This window comes from Nycticebus coucang, chromosome 18 (assembly GCF_027406575.1).
Source record: "Nycticebus coucang isolate mNycCou1 chromosome 18, mNycCou1.pri, whole genome shotgun sequence".
In the NCBI taxonomy this organism is placed as follows: Eukaryota; Metazoa; Chordata; class Mammalia; order Primates; family Lorisidae; genus Nycticebus; species Nycticebus coucang.
Window position 1 is genome coordinate 77027028 of NC_069797.1, and position 6000 is coordinate 77033027.

Consider the following 6000-nt stretch of genomic DNA (forward strand, 5'->3'; position numbering starts at 1 on the left):
CTCTGGGGTCTTGCCAAGATAGCTCCACCCCCTGCCCCCCTTCCATGAGAGGAACAGAGAATCTTTGTTTCTGGATCATGAAAGAAGACAGGTGGCCGGAAGACATGAGCCTGGGCCTGGGTCACTCTGTTCTTGCTGCCCAAATATGCCGTTTGCAAGAGGAAAAAGCGTCTGGGAGGGCCGTTCCCCCATGCAGCACTGGGGTCAGCTGTCTCACGAGGCCACGGCCCGGAAGGCTCCCCTCAGTGTGTTAATCTGCAGGTATGTTACGAAACAGTGTGGTCGCTTTGCTCTCTGTGAGAGAGGAGGGGGAGTCTTAGAGTACAAGGACGGGTTGGCCCTGACACCTGGGAAGACTTTGCTATATTCAGGCATCCACTGAGTGGTGGCAAGTTCCAGGCAAGGGGTGTGACGACCTCTAAAAGGCAGTAAACATCAGGGCCAGACTGAGTCCTGGGGTTGGGGAAACACAGCAAAGCCCTTCTCACACGTGTCACTAAATAGTCAATCTCCCCAGGGCTGCTGAGCGTCACCACCAGGGCTAGGTGCCCCAGTGGCCCTTGGTCTCGTGCATGTGGAACTTCATGGGAGACACATCAGAGTGGTGGCCTTGTGACTTTGGAGCTCAGATCTCTACCTTCTGCTGATTCCCCTTTGCAGGGGTGTCTTTTTTTTTTTTTTTTTTGAGGTTAAAGTGCAGTGGTATCCTCAAACTGCAACTCAAACTCCTGGGCTCAAATGATCCTCCTGCCTCAGCCCCCTGAGTAGCTGGGACTACATGCACTCACCACCACACCTGGCTAGTTTTTCTATTTTTAGTAGAGACGAGGTCTCACTCTTGCTCAGCCTGGTCTAGAACTCCTGAGTTCTGGTAATCCACCCACTTCAGCCTCCCAGAGTACTAGGATTACAGGAGTGAGCCATCTGGTTTGGCCTCACTGGGGAGTCTGGACAGGTGTGATAACTTGTGATCCCTCCCTCCTGAGAGGTAATTCCACGGGCCTTGCACCACTTTTGTGTGGGCAGCTGATGGGAGGAGACAGGGGTCTCTGACCCACTCTTTTTTTTTTTTTTTGTAGAGACAGAGGCTCACTGTACCACCCTCAGGTAGAGTGCCGTGGCATCACACGGCTCACAGCAACCTCTAACTCTTGGGCTTACACGATTCTCTTGCCTCAGCCTCCCGAGCAGCTGGGACTACAGGTGCCCGCCACAACGCCCGGCTATTTTTTGGTTGCAGTTTGGCCGGGGCTGGGTTTGAACCCGTCACCCTCGGCATATGGGGCCGGTGCCCTACTCACTGAGCCACAGGCGCCGCCCTCTGACCCACTCTTAAGATGGAGCATCTTGGGTGGCGCCTGCTACTCGGGAGGCTGAGGCAAGAGAATCGCTTAAGCCCAAGAGTTGGAGGTTGCTGTGAGCCGTGTGAGGCCACGGCACTCTACCGAGGGCCATAAAGTGAGACTCTGTCTCTACAAAAAAAAAAAAAGATGGAGCATCTTGGATCCGCCAGCCTGGCTGGATACAGACAGCCAGTTTTGATTCAGATATAACACAGTACAGAGAAGTGGACAAATAGAAAGAGCTTGATGCATCTCTGCAAAGTGGCCGTACCCTGGTGACCACCACCCAAAGCAAGAAAGAGACATCGCCGGAGCATGGTGCTGCCTCCTCCGGGCCCTCCCAGTCATTCCCCTGCCTTGCAGGGACAGCTTTCCTGACCTCCAGCCCTGGGGACTCTCTCCGCCAGCCTTCTATTTTAGGCCAGACTGTCCCAAACACGCATCCCAGTTTGCCAAAACCCCGCCTGGTCATTTTTGCAAAAACAGTTTTATTTATATAGAAAACGCAGTCACCGCTTAGTTCAGTTAAAGTTTTAGTTTCTTGCCAAACATTTGTTTGTGTTTATATCAGGGTGACTGTCTTAGGGAAAAGGTTACTAGGTGTCTGTCTACATCGCTCGACATCTTGAGTAACATCTAGAATTTGATCCAATAATCTCATTCCCATCTTGAGGAACCAACCTCAAACATAACTAAAGGACAGATTAGGGACCCAGAAAGGTTTTCCCTGCAGCTGTAGCGGAGACAGTGAGAAACTGCCCAGCAATGAGGATTCTAGCAGTGGGCAGGGAGCAGGACACACAGTCCCTCCCCGCAACAGCTGTGACACCACGCAGGCCTGGATGAACGCACCCTGGAATCCCTTCATTCTGGGCTTCCTGTTGGGTGAGATTTTAAAAACATTCTTCTCACTTAAGCCTGTTGAGTGAGAGCTTTATTTACAGTGGAAAGCAAACCCAACAGAGACAGTGTTAGAGCAAGAGTCATGCCATCATTTGGAGAAATCCCATTTTCTGGAAACAACCACTACATTTCCTTAGTTTGCTCATTTCTCACAGGTGGGTGAGGGCAAAGTGGCCACCTCCCTGGGACCTGACCTGCCTTTGGACTTGGCTCCAACCAGCTGGTTCTGAAGGAAGAGCCGCCGGGGTGGGGCCAGGGGACAGGCGGTGAGTACCCACACCCTGTGCAGAGGGTGTGGCCGGCAGCTGAGAGCAGAGAGGGAAGGAGGCAGCCTGAGAACACTTATCTATTCCCCTTGAGGCTTTATCACACTCAGTAAGGTTTTATGTGCCAAAGCTCTGAGATGGCCCGGTGAGTAGGAGGAAATGGGACTTGAGAAAGAGAATCAGACTTGAACAAAAAAAACAAGAACAGCCTGGTGTCTTGGGCTGCAGGGTTTACAGAAAGGAGGCTGAGTTGGGGATTATGGAATGTGCTGGCAGCACACAGATACCAAAGCTGCCTCCTCACACCCAGTCCCCGAGTCCCATGAAGGTTTAGAGAATCTCTCTCTTGCCGCTTGTGACAAGGGACCCCAGGGAAGCAGTGGCCAAGCAGGGACAAGCAAATTGCCTCCCCTGGGCCGCAGGGAGCCTGAAGACAGAGGCTTTAGCACCCAGCAGGGGTGGGAGGTGGGGAGTGGAGTAAGAGTTGGCCTTTCTTCCCACCTTTCCCCAAAGACACACGCTAGGGACTCAACTGCAAGTGTGATTGTTTGGGTTTTAAAAACAAGTGAAGGAACATCATTGTGCAGGGAATCAAAGAGAGCTGCTTTGCAATCTATGGGTCATTATGAAAGTTTTGGGATACTCAAAAAATCAAGAAATGTAAAATCTGTACAGACAGAAACAAATGAAGCCCTCCCAGCAACATCACAAGCCGTGCGAGTTGGCTCCGCGAATGAGAAAGGATGCTGTCACCCGTGCGTCTCAGAAGTGAAATAATGGATCACAATACAGTCTGTCTCAAAACTTCCATGGACACCCACATGTAAGTACCTAAATATTCTAGCTGCACAGGCATACCTGTTCTCATTTATCTTTTTTCCAGGCATAAGTTGTTTTTTTTTTTGTAGAGACAGAGTCTCACTGTACCGCCCTCGGGTAGAGTGCCATGACGTCACACGGCTCACAGCAACCTCTAACTCTTGGGCTTACGCGATTCTCTTGCCTCAGCCTCCCGCCACAACGCCTGGCTATTTTTTGGTTGCAGTTTGGCTGGGGCTGGGTTTGAACCCGCCACCCTCGGCATATGGGGCCGGTGCCCTACTCACTGAGCCACAGGCACCGCCCCATAAGTTTTTTTTTTTTTAAATGAAGTGTCACTCACTATACTGGGCACTGGGGATGGAGAAGCACAGGAGATGCTGTCCCTGCTCCTGAGAAACTCGTCATGTAACCGAGTGCACAGACATAACAGACAATCTCTGCAGCGAAGTAGGGAAGACATCACAATAGCCTCCTGCACTGGATAAGATGCCATCAGTGTATGTAGTTATGTGCCAGACTCACACAGCTCAAACAGTGAAGTGCAGCTGGAGAGTCCCCAGGGAGGGCAGAGGCTGATGCGTTTGATCAAGGTTCCCTCCTCCTCTGTGCACCTGCTGTGTATCTCACACTGGATCACCTCATGGTCACAAAGTAGCTGCCAATGCAACTGAGTTACATGCTACCACGTCCAAGTTGCTTTCTTCAGCCACAGAACAGAAGTCTTGAACTTTGCTATTGAGTGGTTAATAATGTAGACTCAGAGTCACATAGCTCTGACTTTTAACTGTTTACTGGCCTGTGACTTTGGATGAGTTATAACCCTTAGTTTCACACCTGTCTCACTGACTTGTGAGAAGTGACTGGGTAGATGAGTGTCAAGCACTTAGCACAGCCCCACCATGTAGCAAGTGCTCTGCAAACAGGGGCTGTGGAAGAACCCCTGACTGTATCCTTCACGGCGCCTCCTCTTTCTCTGGGGGACCCTTCGGGTTTTGTGTGGAATCCACACCTGTCTACAGCTCAGATGCTTTGGGGAGAGCTGAATCGCCTGCCTGCCTTGTCACAGTTCAGTGCTGGACACACGACACAAACAGGCTGAAAGAGAACAGAGAAGACACCTGCTGGGAGGGTGTGGCAGATGGTGCTTTCCAGGAAGGCCACAATAATAGCTCCAGCACCAAATGATCTCCTACCAGTGTGACCAAGACACTCCTCCCATGAGTGCAGGGATCTGCAGCCCCACCCCCTGGAATCCAGGCAGGCCTTTGTAGCTGCCTGAACGGATAGAACACAACAGAAGTGATGCTGTGTGATTTCCAAGGCCATGTTATAAAAGTGCCACGCACTTGTCTTATTTTTCTGACCCAGCCACCATACTGTGAGGAACCCCAAGCAGCCCTCTATGAAAAGGAGCTGAGTCCCCAGTCCATAGCTCTGGTTGAGTTCCCAGCCCACAGCCAGCGCCACTTTGTCAGCCAGGTAGGTGAATCACATTGAACTAGACCCACCAGTCCCTAGTTGAGCTGCCCTAGTTGATGCCATGTGAAACAGAGAAGTGTCATCCTTGCTGAGCCCTGCTCAACTTGAAGATTTATGAGCAAAATAAAAGGTCTTTCTTTGGGGGTGATTTTGTGATGCGGAAATGGATAATCAAAAAAGGACTTCTGGAAAAGAGGCTCCATTTTGCCTTTTAAATGTTATAGAATAGAGCCTGGAGCCCCTGCAGTCACTTTGCCACCATGAGGGAAGCCAGTATGAGGATAAAGTTGCCGCTGCCCAGGGCATAAAGAGAGGTAGACCTGGACCTGGTTCTCTGGACATGGTTGAACTGAAGTCCAGCTGGCTGCCATACTGACCAGGTAATATGAGCAAAAACAACTTCCTGCAAAGTTTAAGCCTTTCTGAATTTGGACTTGTTACTCATAGCCAAAGCATCCTCACTAACATATGTTTTATCAGTAACAGGGAATCACCAGCTGGGTTTAAGCCAGCAGTTCTCAACCTGTGGATCACGACCTCTTTGTTCTATTTGTAACAACGGGCAATTAGGAAGGTTGAGAACCACTGGTGTAAGCAGAAGGAAACATCTAGATAAGGTGCTTTAGAACAATAACCATGGCAGCTGTGCAGGGCTGGCTGGGAGAGAGCTGGGAGGCAGGGACACCATCTGCGAGGCTGCAGCAGCCCTTCCAGGCAAGAGGAGGTGAGGGTCAAGGTGAGGGACCCAGGGAAGGGGGCTGCTGCGGGGCAGGTGCTGTGTTGGGTACTTTACGTGAGAGACAGATACACAAACACTGCTGCTGTGGAACAAAGACACAGAGGAGATACAGACACCTGTAGAGTGACTCAGGAAACCACCAAACCCTCCCCGCGTTCCCCTCCCACAGGACTGAAGCCTCCCTCTCCTGCTGTCCTCACTGGCTGGCCTTGAGGAGGGGCTGGGGTTCTCCCAGGAGGATCTTGGAAAAGGTCCCAAAGGAAGTGGAGACTTATAGACCCAACGGCTCAGGGCTTCAGAGCTTATCCACTGCCCTCTGGTCTCAGCCACTGCCCTCCCCTTCCATTTGTGCTTGGTCAGTCCCCACCCAGACTGACCTCAGCCCGTCCCACCCTCCATCTGGGCCAGGATGGGCTTACTGCCCTCAGCGCCCCCCACACAGCTGGTA